Source organism: Rhinopithecus roxellana, chromosome 1, assembly GCF_007565055.1.
Source record: "Rhinopithecus roxellana isolate Shanxi Qingling chromosome 1, ASM756505v1, whole genome shotgun sequence".
NCBI lineage: Eukaryota > Metazoa > Chordata > Mammalia > Primates > Cercopithecidae > Rhinopithecus > Rhinopithecus roxellana.
The window spans coordinates 180574041-180589973 of NC_044549.1; the positions used below are offsets into that span (position 1 = coordinate 180574041).

At 39.4% G+C, this 15933-nt stretch overlaps 2 non-coding genes across 2 annotated transcripts; both read right to left on the reverse strand.

Moving 5' to 3' along the window:
• Positions 1-1186: 1186 nt before the first annotated feature.
• On the reverse strand, positions 1187-1258 carry TRNAC-GCA. Its single transcript has one exon. It is a non-coding gene; the product is annotated as a tRNA-Cys (tRNA).
• Positions 1259-3914: 2656 nt separating this feature from the next.
• TRNAC-GCA lies at positions 3915-3986 on the reverse strand. Its single transcript has one exon. It is a non-coding gene; the product is annotated as a tRNA-Cys (tRNA).
• Between the last annotated feature and the right edge of the window lie 11947 nt (positions 3987-15933).

Genomic DNA, 15933 nt, shown 5'->3' on the forward strand with positions numbered 1-15933 from the left:
CTGACCTCAGGTGATCTGCCCACCTAGGCCTCCCAGAGTGCTGGGATTACAGGCGTGAGCCACCACACCCGGCCCTAAAAGTTTTACCAGTGTAGCAGAACCTTAAATCGTTGCGGCCTTATCTTCTACCCCTGATGTGATATGAAAAAAATGGCACATTATCCTTGTGATAGGTTTTCTAAAAATTCACAACCCCAGTCTAATCATGACAAATCCAAAGTGAGGGCATTCTGCAAAATATTTAACCAGGATTTTTCGTAAATGTCAAGGTTAAAAGAAAAGTGAAAAAAACAAGAAAAGACTGAGAAACTGTCACAGTCTAAAGAAGACTGAGACGTTACAACGATAGCAACTAAATGCAACATGGTATCCTGGATTGAATCCTGGAAGGGCGGGGGAGAAGTAGCAGAAAAAATAAACTGGAGAAATCTGAATAGTCTGTCATTTGGTTAACAGTGTTGCACCATTGCATTCCTGTATCAAAATATCTCATGGAACCCATACATATATACATCTAGTCTATACTGACAAAAAGTAAAAAATCGTGTTGGACCAGCATTTATTTCATAGGTTCTTTTTTTATTTTATTATTACCTTTAATGGACATACAATAATTGTGATACAGTGTGATATCTTGATAAATGTATCCAGTGTATAATGATCATATTGGGGGCAATTAGCATATCCATCACGTCAAACATTTCATTTCATAGTTTTGATAACTATACCATGATTATGTAACATGTTAACATGTTGCAAGGTAGGTAGAGGGTATACAAAACCTCTCTATTGCTATCTTAACAATTCCTCTGTAAATCTAAAATTTACAGAATTTATAAACTCTTCCATGAAACCTAAAATAAATAAAAAACTTGAAGAAAGGGAGAGAAAAAGTACCTGATTAATAAGATTAAATATACAGGAAAAAAGAGATAAAAACACATGTAAGAAAGTACACGTGTGTGTGTATGTGTCATGGTTTAGGACTGGGTTTGTGTGTGCGTATTAGAGGCAGGGTGAGTTTATGTGAGATGGTAGCTCTGCTGTAAGGGAACTAATGAGCCAAGGCACTTGCATGAACCTGAGAGTAAGCATCTGCTTAAATTTTGAGCCTTACACACCTTGCTTGCCTTACCCTAGTCCAGGACTTTTAATGAAGCTGCCAAGAGGAGCAAAAGTATACCATAGGGGGTACCTGGATTTGAACCAGGGACCTCTTGATCTGCAGTCAAATGCTCTACCACTGAGCTACACCCCCTTGACACCAATAGGCTTCAAATAAACATTCATTCCATTTTTATGACCTGCAAAACACCTCATAAATACTTCTGGTGTCTAAGATTCCTTTTGAATTTAAACTCATCCCCAATTTCCTCCTAGCTGTACCATCTCTTGTTTTTCCCAGAGCATGTATACTCATTCTCTTCCCAGCACCTGAAGTTCAATGCTGTATTCTCAGTCTAATATTCCAGCTTTAAAAAATACACCACCAGTTGCCCATAGGTCTCTGGATACACCAATGAATGTTTTGAGCATTAGGGGCTACCAACAAGTATTGGACATGGAAGGGATCTAAACTGGGTATCCACAAATGGACTTCAGATGTTCATGTTCAATTCTGAAATTATAGGCAAATATTATGTATTTGCACATATTGTATATTGTGCATATTTTCATCAAATTTTCAATAAAGACCTCATCCAGGACCAACTCTCTCACTCCAGAGTAAAAAAAAAAAAAAAAAAAAAAAAAAAAAAAAAAAAAAAAAAAAAGAACAAAAACCAAAAACAAACAAACAACAACAACAACAACAAAAACCACCAAAGAGAAAAACAAAGTACCTGGATGTTCCAAAGCACAAAATTCAATTTTGAACACCTCTGATTCCTATTCCTTTGAGTTCCAATCTGAGAACTCAATCTCGTGCATCTCCAAGATTGAGCAAAAGGTCAAGGAAATTTTTGTCAGTGCAACACATTTTCCCTGATGAGGTCTGTCAGCTGCCATGGAGCCAGGGAACAAACAGCAGCCAGAGCTCCAGCTCACAAGCTGTCTGAGGGCCCCAGACACCCACTCCCAGCACCTGCCCAATCTGATGCCCCACCGGAGCCTCAGATTTCAAACCCAGTATACCCAAACCTAAGCTTATCATCTTCTTGTCCAAACCTGCCTCTCCATCTATTTTGCTTTGTTGTAATAATAATAGCTCACATATGTTGGGCATTTTCAATATGCCAGGCATGGTACTAAAAGTTCTACCGACAACCTCCCATGTAATTGTTACAAAAATCTTATAAAATCCGCCTTAGTAGTAGTATACAGGATGGAAACTGAGGCACAGATTGATTGGAATATCTAGCCCTGGGTCACACAGCTAGCAGGTGGTGGGGCCAGGATTCCAGCATAGGCTCAGACTGTGTGAAGAGCCCACCTGCTTAACCAGCTGAGCAGTCTCCTTCCTGTCTTGGTTGGAGATGCCACCACCCTGTACTCAGTCATCTAGACCAAAACACTTAAGGCAATTCTAGGCTCCTCCCACCCTCTCCTCCCCAATTCCAGTGAATCACTGGGTGCTATTGATTTTATCTTTGACATTGCTCAAATCCATCTCCACCCCCACACTGTCAGCGCCACCACCTCCTAAATATCCTCCCGGCCTCCACCCCCACATCCACTCTGTACTGCTTCCAGAGCAGCCTGTTGGAAAAGTAAGTCCATCTAGATCACTGCCCTTTAAACGCCTTCACAATAAACTTCAAGTCTCTTAGCACAGCATGCAGTTCTTCTCTTCTGATTTTTAGCTGTCTCCTCTGCTTCAGTGTTATCTTTTGACACTCCCCATGTCACATTTTGTGCTCCAGCTGCCTCCATCTGTATCTACCTGGCTCCAGCTCTGCTGCGCTGTTTCCTCTGCCTGGAATTACAACCACCCTTCTCCAAAACTCCACCTCCATTCCACCCTCCATCTGTCAGCTCCTCCAGATGCTTACTTTCACCTCCCCTCCTCTGGACAGATGTAATCACTGCCTCTTCTGTGTTACTGCACCTATCACAGCGAGGTACAGCTCATACACTCTATTTTCTTATTCTATATGCCTACATCCTGAATGAGGGGAGGAGCTAATGTCTTATTCACCTCTGGGTTTACACTTTGCATGGTTCTGGTACACAGTAGGTGCCCAGTGTATGTTGTTCAGACTGATCTAAAAACAGAGCATTGCCTGTATTGTGGGTGGGAGTTACACCTGACTTCTGGCTCCATGCCTGGGTCCTGAGTGAAGTTACCCAATGTGGGGGTACTTGGCTGTAGGAAATGAACAGGGGATGGAAGGTAATAGAAATCCTTAAGATTTAAAGAGGAAAAAGTGCAGTTCCTTAAACTTCAGACCAGTTCTTTTTCACCTCCCCTAAAATGTTCTGTGGATAAACCTCTATTCCTTCGCTTTCCCCAGGGCAATGCAAAGTGGGCACAGTCACTAAGTCCTTGATTTTCCTTGTAGCCAGCAGGTTCTGAAACTCTGTGGGTAATTACAGGACTGTGGGAACATTGCCTAGTAGGATTTTGTCACAAAGATTTTAACATTAGGAGAGCAGTATGTGTAGTATACTTAAGTCAGGGAGAGTGTGTGCTCTGGGTTCAAATCCTGAATCTGCCCTTTATAGCTTTTTGACCTTGAGTGAATTACTAAGTATCTCCAACTCTCAGCCTCCTCATGTAAAACAGAAATACAAACAAGCATCTATCTTGTAAAACTGTGGTCAGAAATAGAGGAGAACCAATGTAAAGGGCCTAGACTGGCATGTACTAAGAATGCAAGCAAGGGACATTAGTTATTATTCAATCAGCCATGAGCCATAGAAGATAAGAAGTCAAAGTCAATCCATGTTCTTCTGAAACAAAAACACAAATGCACAGGGGGCACCTGGATTTGAACCAGGGACCTCTTGATCTGCAGTCAAATGCTCTACCCCTGAGCTATACCCCCACACTGGTAAGCTTGCTTTTATAGTCTATCTCTCTCTCTGTCTCTCAACATTCTGATTCTAAAAACCTCCAGTGACTCAGGGGAGCTATAATTAGAATGTTGTCTGAAGGAAGTCTGGGCATTACAAGCTTTAGAAGAGGTTTATTATGAAAAAAGACAGGACTCCTGAGAACTAAGTTCTCAGGAGCCAAGAAACTCTTCTTAGACTGGCCAGAACCCAGAGCCTTATTCCTATCCACCATATCTCACAGAAGGCAAACCTCAGTTCCAAGTAAAAATAATCAGATTCTCCACAAATGGCAACAGCACTATAATGTGGATGACTGGATTCCTGTCGAGTTTCTCTTAGCCAAGGCTCCTAGCAACTGAGATTCTTATTCCTCTTCATGACTTCACAGAATTGAGCTCATAACTGGCACTCCAGATATTTGTTGCATTAAATTGACTCTGGAAAAAAATATGTATAAATAACAATTTGTGTGAGATAGCTTTTCCAAGCCACAACTGTAAGATGATTTTAGTCACACAAAAACAGATGGTCAGTGAGTTACACTCTTGTGTAACATAACTTGCCTGAAATGTGGAACATTGTCAACTTTGAAAGGTTATTTGATGAAGAGAAACAAGACTCTAGATGAGAGTCTCTTAATCAACCAAGTAAATAATTTATCCTGGTCCTACCACCAAAGATTCATTTTCAACTTGTAAACACAACCACAATTACAGCAACCTGTATTTCCTGACCTCATAAATATCTCCTCTCACCCTAATAAATTGTGCAGGTGCTTCTTATGTAAATCTTACATGTTTGAGTCTTTCTTCTGCCAATTTCCTAGGCCACTTACATTATTCAGGCATTTTCAAGGGATCCTACATTTGGGATGATCATTTTGTGTCAGAGTTTTGGTTGGTTGGGAGCATAGAAGAGGCTCCCCTGCCTTAGGCTGGAACTGAATGCTAAGAAAAGAATCACAATGCATGTTTTGCTCATTGTTCTTTCCTCATGCTGGCCATCAGGGAGTTGAGATTTTAACAGTAGCAGACGTACTGTGTGCTTCATATCAAAGAACTCCAGTGCTGGAAGGGTTTTAGAGATCATTATTTCATCCACTTCTTCTTGTACACTAAGAAACACAGATTAAGAGAAGCCAAAGAGCCTTACTTAAAATCACAAGCATGTCAGTGGCAGGATATGGACTGGGATCCACTCTACTTAGAGCCCATTAGAGGTGGGGGTCCTTTGGAAGCTCCCACTGCCTGAAACAATACAAGTGTTCAAAAAATGCTTGTGGGATAAATATCAGGCTGTAGTTGTGTACAGGTTGACCAACCATCCTCGTTTACTGGGGACTTACCCAGTTTTAGTACTAAATGTTCTACATCCCAGGAAAGCCTTCGGTTCCAGGAAATTCCTCAGAAAATTGGGTATTTTCTAAACATTATCACTTACTTTTTCCATTGTCACAGTTTCTATCATTTTCATATACCGTCCTATAGTAGTATTTACTTAATATGTGTCTTGCAGTCAACTTACTGCTTTTTTACTTAGCCTCATCCTGACCAAAAATATCCTTGAAATCATGCTAGTTGTATTTCTTTTTACTGTACATCAAAATAAATAGATACAACTATTAAAGTATGTTAAAATCATATTTAACATGTTCCATTTACAACTTGCCATGCATGCTTCTCAACACTTTACTAATACTAATTCATTTAATCCTCAAGACAATCCAATGAGGGAGGAAATATTATCATCTTTACCTTACAAATGAGAAAACTGAGGCACAGTGAAGTTAAATAACTTGCCCAAGGTCACACAGCTAGCCAACTTGTCCATATGTCCCCAAAGTCATCCTGGAAACCCTCAGCGGTAACCATAGTTACTTATTAATTTAATATTTTAACCTGACTGGGCCACAGGGTGTTCAGATATTTGGTTAAACGTTATTCTGGGTGTCTGTGAAGGTGTTTCTGGATGAGATTAACATTTGAATGAGCAGACTAGTGATGCAGATTGCCCTCCCTAATGTAGGTGGGTTTCCTCCAATCAAGTTGAGATCCAAATACAGCAAAAATGCTGAGTGAGAAGGGACTCCTCTGGTCTGACTGCTTTGAGCTGGGGCATCAGTCTTTTCCAGCCACTGGACTCAAAATGAAACATCAGCTCTTCTTGAGTCTCCAACCTGCTGACTTTCAGCCTGAAACTATACCATCAGCAATCCTGGGTCTCCAGCTTGCTAACTAGAGATCTTGGGCTTTCTCAGCCACTATAATCATATGAGCTAATTCCTCGTAATAAATGTCTTTCTATATGTATACATGTGTATGTGTGTGTGCAAGCATATACCTATATACATATACATGTGTGTATATATGTATGTGTGTATATATATATATATATTTGTGTGTGTGTATGCGCACACACATACGTATTTGGTTCTTTTTCTCTAGAGAACCCTGACTAATACACACAGAATACTTGGGAAGAATAGTCAGGTCTGCACTAGTTTTGAGGATCCTGTCCATATTTGTTGAGATGGTATAAACCCCATGAGGCCCAGAACAGCACCTGCCGCAAGACAGGAGCCGAACTGATCTGCTCTTATATTCCTAACCCTCTGCCATCGTGAGGCCACATCTATGAATTTGCTCTCAGTGCTCTCAAAACATAAGCAAAAGTAAAAGTTAATGTTTGTTTTCATTATAAGGTACATAAGTCAAACAATCTGGTCTGATTCCAAAGCCTAGCACTCAAAGATTTTCATCAGAGCCACAAAAAAGGAGGGAATTACAAAACAAAACATCTTGCAGAGATCTCAGAAAAATTGTGGCAATTATTCAAAATATGTTCAACCACAGAGTTTTAGAAACTGAAACCTCCTAATATTTCTAGATTCCATAAAACTATTTAATAATGGAAACTAGAATTTAAGTTTTTCAAAGCTTCTGCATAGCAAAAGAGACAATTAAAAAATGAAAAGGCAACTTACAGAATGGGATAAAATATTTCCAAACCACGTATCTGACAAGGGGTTAATATCCAAAATATGTAAGAACTCCTACAATTCAATAGAAAAAAAAACAAATAGTTCAATTAAAAAGTGGGCAAAGGACATAAATAGACATTTTCTCAAAGACGGCATACAAACAGTCATCAATTACATAAAAAAAGTTCTCAACATCATCAATAATCATAGAAATGCAAATCAAATGAAATATCACTTCACACCTGTTAGGGTGACTATTAGCAAAAAGACAAGAAATAACAAGTGTTAGCGAGGACATGAAGAAAACCTCAGGTTTCATATCCACAGGAAATGAAATCAGTATCTCAAAGAGATATCTGCACCCTCATGTTTATTGAAGTATTATTCACAATAGCAAAGATATGGAAACAACCTAAGTGTTCAGCAACAGATGAATGGATAAAGAAAGTATGTGTGTGTGTGTGTGTGTATAATATATATACATATACATATATACTTATATACATACATATACACACATATACTTATATATACATATATGTATATACTTATATATACACATATTTATATACACACACATAAACACAATGGAATATTATTCAGCTATTAAAAAGAAGGAAATCTTGCCATTTGTGATAACATGGATGCAACTTGAGTGCATCATGCTAAGTGAAAAAGTTGGACGGAGAAAGTGAAATACTATATTATCTCACTTATGTGAGGAATCTAAAAAACAGTTGAACTTATAGATGTGGAGTAGGATGGTGGTTGCTGGGTGCTTAGTGGTGGGAGAAATAGGGTGATATTGGTCAAATGGTTAAAAACTTTCCATTATAGCATAAGTTCTTTGGATCTAATGTACAGCATTGTGTCTATAGGTAATAATAAATGCTGTATTATATACTTGAAATTTGCCTAGAAAGTAAATCTTAAAGGTTCTCACAATTTTTAAAAATGGTAACTATGTAAGATAATGGAAGTGTTAACTAACTTGATTGTAATAATCATTGCACAATGTATATGTATATAAAATTATAACATTGTATATCTTAAATATATACAATTTTATTAGCCAATTTTACCTCAATGAAGCCAGGAAAAAAATAAAATTTTCAGTAATTAGAAGGGTTTTCCCCTTATATCAAGATATTGCTCCTCAATTGAATATTTTTCACTTTTTAATCCAAAGTTTACTCAACTGTAAAATGCAGATGTTGCAATTAGAAGATCTACTAAATTTTTTCCAATCCTGACAATTAATGGCTCACAAATTCAAACACGACTTTCTCATGGAGGACCAAGTCAGAAAGTACAAGGATGGCCAAATAATGGCAGAACAAAATGATTAAACTGTGTGAGAGGTTTCAAATACAATCCTACATTAAAAAGAAAATATGTTCTTACCACGGCCACAAGATTCACCCTCAACTTTACTATCTTAATTTTTCCCCATATTAGTTTGCACAAAATATTTGTTCTTATAAATGCCTATGTCCTATGAAAAGATGCTCAACATCCCTAATTATAAGTAAATGCAAATCAAAACCACAATGAGACATTGCCTCACACCTGTTATGATAACCACTATCAAAAGAACAAAATAACAAGGGTTGTTGAGGATGTGAAGAAATTGAAACTCTTGTGTACTGTTGGTGAGAATGTGTAATTATTACGGAAGATAACATGGAGGTTTCTTAAAAACTTAGAAATAAAATTACCATATGATCCAACAATTCTACTTCTAGGTATTATCCAAAAGAATTCAAAGCAGGATCTCAAAAGACAGTTGCAGATCTATGTTCATTGCAGCATTATTCACAGAGCCAAGAGGTGAAAGTCACCCAAACGTTCATCAACAGATTAATGAATAAAGAAAATGTGGAATATTACTCAGCCTTTAAAAATAAGGAAATTCTGTCCCATGCCTCATCATGGATGAACCTCGAGTTATGCCAAGTGAAATAAGCCAGTTGCAGAAGGATAAATATTGTAGGAGTCTAACCATATGAAGTATCTTAAGCAGTAAAAACCATAGAAACAGAAAGTAGAAATGTGGTTGCCAAAGGGCTAGGTGGTTGGGGAGGCAAAAATTAGTGTTTAGTTGGTATAGAGTTTCAGTTTTGCAAGATAAAAGCTTCTAGAACTGTGTTGCACAATGATGTGAATGTACTTAATGCTATTGAACTATACACTTACAATGCCTAATATGGTGAATTTAATGCTATATAATGTTTTACCACATTAAAAAAAAAAAAAAAAACTATGGTCTAATATTAGAAAGAATTTGTGTAATGAAGTAAACCATCTCAAGAAAGTAACTGCATGCCTATTGTGGAAATAGCAAGCACAGGCACATGTTATCTCACTTGAGGATAAGCTACTCTGCAACCTCTAACTTACTGAACAGATGGTGCCTGATCCACAGACCAAGAAAAACTCTTCCTTCAACTCAATCGCAAACTCAAACGCCTCTCTCTGCCCGCAACAGGGCATCCCACCACCTGGCATTCTTTATTTCCCTGATAGTCATGGTGTCCTTTAGCCCTTTTCATTATTCACTTAACACCAAAACAAAATGCAGCTAATAATACTAGTCTATTTTCTGGTCTTGGAGAAGTAGCATCTGGATTTAGGCCTTGTGCCCAGATTTCCCACTCCGTTGGCACTGTGGTCTAGGGAAGTCTTTCAAGTTTTTGTTACGCCTTCAGCCAGGTGAGAGGTACATGTTAGTTTTATTTTATTTTTTTTTAAGGAAAAAAAAGAAAAAGAATGTCCCAGTCAAAGGGCACCAAACTAAATTGTCATAGAAAAATTGGCCAAATGATATATTTAGTCAATGCTTTGCAGTTTACCTCTCAAAAGCCTTCAGGGGAGACTGTCTGCTCTATTATAGCCTGGAGGTCATAAAATGTGTTATGTTTTACTCTAAAATTCACTCTCAAACTAATTCTCTCTCTCTTCTCTCTTCCCCTCTTCTTTCTTTCTCTCTCTCAAGTTGACCCAGATTTTCCCAGGGTTCAAGTTATTTTCTAAATGAAACAAAAACCCTTTACAAGGTGCATTCAAGCTGCTCAGATTACTTTGTTCTAGTCCAGTGGTTACAATTTCAGGTAGAGATGTGCCTTGTTTTATGAGAAAGGTTTGTTCCTTAAAAGTTACTGTGTGACTACCATATCAGTGAGATCAGTGTGTCCCTCCATGAACGCTTCTGCTAATTTGTTTAATGAAATGTCTTTTTTTTTTTCTGATATACTCTCCCTCTCTAAACTTTCCTAAGAATTAAAAAAAAAAAAAAAAAAAAAAAAAAAAAGCAAGCTTACCAACCCTTTGGCTAGTGCACTGAATATAAGATTATTTGGAGAATAAGGAGAATAATTAAATTCATGGATGTAGTGGCTTGTATGAAATCAACTTAGCTAAGCTGGAAATAAATCTCCCAGAATTCCCTTCTCTGCATGGTTGTCTATCAGAGTTGCCCACAAGAAAATGTGCAGATGTGAAAGTGGAAGTGAGGCAGCAGCATGTTTACAATGAGATGGAGGTGTAGAAGCAGGTGCTGTTGCAGTCTGCCCATAGTCACTGATCTTGTGGCTCACTTTGTCCATCAGGGCAGCTGCAGGCCCATAGTTCCTCCACTTCCTACTAGATCTCCTCTTTAGCTTCTCCGAATCCTGGGCCAAGTTTGTGAGCAGCTTTAGGGTGAAATGAGCCAACCATTCTGCAAATCCCAACATTGTTGGAGTTGGAGGTTTGGAAGCATTGAGAGACTGATGTGGGTTCCAATTCATCCTTTCTCTCCCCCATTTCATATTGATCTTCCTTTCCAGACTTCTGGCCTTGCTGACTTCAAGCCCAGCACTAGACACAGGAGCAACAGACTTACCTATACTCTCACCAAGTTCCCACAATTGTGTCAGATCTCATCCCTATAATAAATCTTTTATATCACTTATATGGTTCTTCTTCTCTGATTGAATTATAATTCCTTGGAAGTAAGTCAAAAAATAACATACAAGACTGAAATTCTTTGATTTGACCAAATCTTACTTGTAATGGCTTTCACTTCATTAAATGGCTGAAGAGGAGAGTAGTGGCATCCAGACTTGACTTCTCACCTTCTCTGGAGCCTCACTGTGTGCAGGGACCAGGAGGACAACTTCTGGCTTCCCTCAGGGGTCTCTCCTCACAATTTCACCCTTAACCCTGTCTCTATTCTACTCTTTCTGTCCCCCTGTATTCACCACTGTCCAGCCATGAGCCTGCTGGTTCATGTGTGTTTAGAGCCACTTCATATCTAAAATCAGATCTGTGTGTATCAAATCATAATTTTCTATTACAAATATATAGTTTTTTTCCTTTCTCATTAAATTATTAATTAGCAGTGACTCTGAAAACGTCAGCTCTAAGAATTGCTCCTTTATGGGCTGGGCGCGGTGGCTCACACCTGTAATACCAGCGCTTTGGGAGGCCGAAGTGGGTGGATCACCTGAGGTCGGGAGTTCAAGACCAGCCTGGCCAACATGGAGAAACCCAATCTCTAGTAAAAATACAAAATTAGCTGGGCGTGATGGCACATGCCTGTAGTCCCAGCTACTTGGGAGGCTAAGACAAGAGAATTGCTTGAACCCGGGAGGCGGAGGTTGCAGTGAGCCGAGATTGCACCATTGCACTCCAGCCTGGGCAACAAGAGTGAAACTCCACCTTAAAAAAAAAAAAAAAAAAAAAAGAATTGCTCCTTTATGGTATACAGGAAAGAACATTGGGCTATGAAGTCAACGTCAACTCTGATCAGTCAGTCTGACCTTTGGGCAAGCCCTTGAATCTTTCTGGATCCTCCAGCCTTCAGCTGCAGAGAGAAGAAGCTGGAGTTGATGATCTCTCAAGACTCCTCCAACTTCAAACATTCCATTCTAAATAAATGAGTTGCTTTACCTTTAAAGAAGTTGGAAGTAAGTATTTCCAGAAGCAAATACTTAGACTCTTATGCATGTTCAAAGACATACCAAACATAGACACAGCTGTATGAAAGTATGTTCTGGAATGAAGCTTAGAGCACATTTAATATTCAATCATTGTTACTAAATTAATTCTAAGTCTTAGCACACTTATTTATATAGTTTTTGGTCCTTTATTTTTGTTTTGATAATCTTTTTAGATGTATACTGTCTCAATCCCATTTGGAAGTAAGTGGAATACATACCATAAGGAAATAGTTAAAATATTCTAGCAGCTCTGAAGGAAAACTACCTCAATTTAAAACTCCTTGATTATATCACCTAGGAACAGCAAGTTAATGTATTATATTAATGTTGCTGAAAGCAATTCAGCTCTCAAAGGGCCCTGATTTACTTCTAGGAAGTGAATTTGGCTTGAGAAAAAAAAAACCTGTGCCTATCTTTTGTCAATTTGACCAAGCTCCCATGGACTGAAATAGCTTTAATCTTTTCCTTACAGGGAAACTCCCTTATTTATCTGGGTCCTCTACCCTACCTGAGCTAAAGAATACCTAAGCCAGTCCCTCATTTTGTGTAAGGGGCCTGAGACATTAATGTCTGTCTACTCCCCACTAGAGGAACCAGGTCCATATGTTTCATTATTACCAGTCTCTATGCCCAGGGACTGCCAGATCCCTGCTCCAGAACCAAACCCAAGGTCCAGAGCTCTGCTCCCTATGAACAAGTGAGCCAGGTACTAGCTTCCTCTCTTCTCAAATCTCCTAGAATTACCTGAGTCCATTTCTTAAGGACAAGGAAGAGTAACTCAGAGCCTACAGGGCAGAGACTAGAGCCATGGGAGATCATTCTCAGATAGTCAGTATAATAGCAAACTAAGCCCTAATAAAGGAATTAGCCACATGTGCCTTGGGGATTTCAGAATTGCTGTGCACTAGTGGCTACTGTGTGCCTCCTATTTTCTCGCTTTCTGAATGGGAGTATCTACTGCAGTTATCCTATTCCTGTTCCACCACCGTAGGACAGATCATCGGTCTCTTTAATTTACAGGTTTTCAGACTGAGAAGGATGGTACTCAAGAAGACGGACTTGAGGAACCACGCTGCAGGAGCCTCAATTGCATGTGGACCTTGAGTCTGAGCCTGATTTAATAATGGAATAAGATTTTTCTAGAGTCTTTGGGGAAGTGAATATACTTTGCATGTGGGAGGAAAGTAAACAATTGTGGTCATAAGACAGATTGTGTTTTAACATATGACCCCAATTTCTTTAATGTTTTTCTCATTGAATATTTCCTCCATTTAATTCAGGCCAGCGGCTCAGGACTTCTACACCAACAGGCTATGACAAAAGTAATGCTGTGTGACTTCTGAGGCTAGGTCTGAAAAGGACGTGCAGCTTCTACCTCCTTCTCCTGGGATCCTCGCTCTTGGATCCCTGCCACCATGCTATGAGGTCCAAGCTGCCACATGGAAAAGCTGAACACCTGAGGCTGATGTCCCACTATCACCAGTCTCTATGTAGGTATTCAGGCCAACAGCCCCAACTAAGGTCCAACAAGATATGTGAGTGAACAAGTCTTTAGATCATTCCAGCCCTAGCTGAAACTATCTGCCTGTATTTCCCATCATTGCTGTACCTGTTGGGGCATTCTACCATCTCATGCCTCAACCAGGATGAGAGATTGCAGTGCCCTTGCGTCCTGTTCCTTTTCTGTCTTGCTGACTATCCCTCACCACCATCAAACACACTAGGCTACACCCAAACCCTGTCCTTCCTCTCACCTGCTTTGATTTGCTCTGATGAACTGCACTGCCTTATAGCTGAATCTCAAAATAGTACAAACACAATGGTGCATAACATGACTATAATTAGGCAGTAAATAAGGAGAATGAAGTCGTAGTCTAATACTTGACACTTAGCATTATAATCTGTTGAGATGAGCCTGAGACTTCTGATTTTTTTGTTTTGGCACCTAAATCTAGCAAATTGCACTACATCTCCATCTCCACACTGATATAGTACAAGAACCAATGATCAATGGATGACAAGCTTTTACAAATCTCCAGCTTCACTTGGTAGAACCCCAAACCAGATACAATTGCCTCAGACCCCTCTCCAGGCAATCCAGGATTCCCTATCAGGAGGGGAGTGCAGCAAGCAACAACTTCCTGGTCAGTAGCTACCACTCCTCCTACACACTCAGTCTCCTTTGGACCTGAAATCTCAAGCCTTCAAAGAAGTGAGATGTTCTCCTTCTCCCAAAATGCCATTTGGCACACAGCCCCTAAGCCTCTGCTCTCTACTTCCTTCTGCCAGGCAATGCCATCAACACTCTTCTCACTGAAAGGCCATGTGTTACATGTTGCTACAATAAACCTCAAGATACTGAAAGTAATGCCAAGTGAAAGACCAAGGGGGTGGGTGGAGGGTTAATGGGCTGGATGAAATAGCCACTTGATTGCTAGTTCATACAAGATGTGGCAGCAACTCTTTTTCTGGCTTGAGATCTTGGATGTCACATCTTAGAATCAGGTGGCAAAGCATCTGTGAAGGGCAGTGTGGCATCCCAGGCAGTGGGTGGTGAGATCAGGAAGAAAAAATGGAAATCAACAGATGGTGGATCCTACAGCTGAGAACCGATTCTTCAATTTGACATGGTTAGAATAAACATTTTAAATGGAGCTTGGTAAAGATCGGGTTATTTTACCATTGACCAAGCTCTTGGCCTCTAAAAGGTCTTAAATTTTTGTTTCCTTTGCTTTCATGAAAGTTTCTTTGCTTTCCAGGAACTTCAGAGGGAAAAGGTTAAGTACTGGAGGAGGGAAGAGAGAGGGGTTGGCAGATCAAACCCAGGACTTAAAAGTCCCAGATCTAAACCTTGAAATCCCCAGATATTTTATGTTATAAAAAGATGTCCCACTTTCAGAATCCAGTTCTGTAAATAGTTTTCAGAAGTCAGGGGACTTGCGAAGATTTAATTTGCCTGACAAAAATTTTCATTGGCATTTTCTATATTTCCTAGTGCCACCCTCTATGATTTTCAATCCCTAAACATCTAAATTAATGTGGACATCTGCTTCTAGCAAATATAGTCAGAGCTGCCCTGCCACTGCCTATTTGCAATCATAAAACCATAGGACTAAAAGGAAGAAGAAGTTAAACAGAACAACTCAGCCCAGCTTCCTGGAACTAGGGCCTTTTGTAACTTGCTCCCCTCCTCCTACCCCGTATCCTGCCCCCTCTCACCATGTCCCAATCTAATGTCATAATTTCAACTGCCAAATATGCGTAATAGGAAACATAAACCACAATCCCATTTGTTCTATAATCATTCAAACATCACCAAGTTTTTGTCAGGACAGAAAATGAAAACCTATGTGAATAAAAACTACATTCAAGGAATCTGTACACCCCCAGCCATTTAAGCCACAAGCTTATAATGAGGAGAATCTCACACTTTCTGGAAAGGTTGGCACTTTGCTCCTGGCCTGATGGTCATTATGTCTCCCTGACTTGGCTCCGGCTCCAGGCCAGCACTGTCCAGTGGCCATGGAATGTGGACTGTGAATGCAAGCTACCTATGCCATCTTAAATGTCCTAGTAGCCACAGTCAAAGAGGAAAAAGAAACAGACTACATTAATCTTAATAATACTTTTTGGTTTTGTGTTTTTTTCAATTTGAGAGCAGGTACTGTTTATTAATGGGCCAGATTAGAAAAAATAATCGTAGTAGGCACGTTTATTCTTCTAATAAGTCTATTGATCTGGTCTTCCCTGTTGTCAGCAACTCCACCTTCTACAAAATTGTTGGTCTTTTTCTTCATTCCAACTTGTTGAGAGGATAATTTGAAGGGCCACAGGAAGTTATTTTTTCCAACAGTATAGATCTCATGAATCAGATCCTCTATGTAGATGATGCCATATTAACCAAGAGATAGAGCAATCAAAGTATTATCTGTCGGAGCAAGTCGCTTCTTATTGATTTTGCTATAGCCACGTTTG